We start from the raw sequence: 323 nt of genomic DNA on the forward strand, positions 1-323 counted from the left end.
TATTGACAGATAGAAAGGTAATTTGATAGATCGTTCGGTTAGTAGTGTGACATATGGATAGACAGAATGTACAAAGAGCTAAATGAAATAATATTATACAGGGAGAGAAATATATAGATAGAAAGATATATGAGAAGTGAAATGATAGATAAACGAATATACAAAAAGAGAGATTGGCAGATAGAATAATACGCAAAAAGAGAGATAAATAGATTAAAAAACATGCAGAAACACAGATGTTTCATTCCAATATATCTACTGCCTCATCAAACTCACTTAAGAGAAAACGAGAAGAAACAATAGAACCTTTTCCATAAAAATAA

This window comes from Penaeus monodon, chromosome 15, assembly GCF_015228065.2.
Source record: "Penaeus monodon isolate SGIC_2016 chromosome 15, NSTDA_Pmon_1, whole genome shotgun sequence".
Classification (NCBI taxonomy): Eukaryota; Metazoa; Arthropoda; class Malacostraca; order Decapoda; family Penaeidae; genus Penaeus; species Penaeus monodon.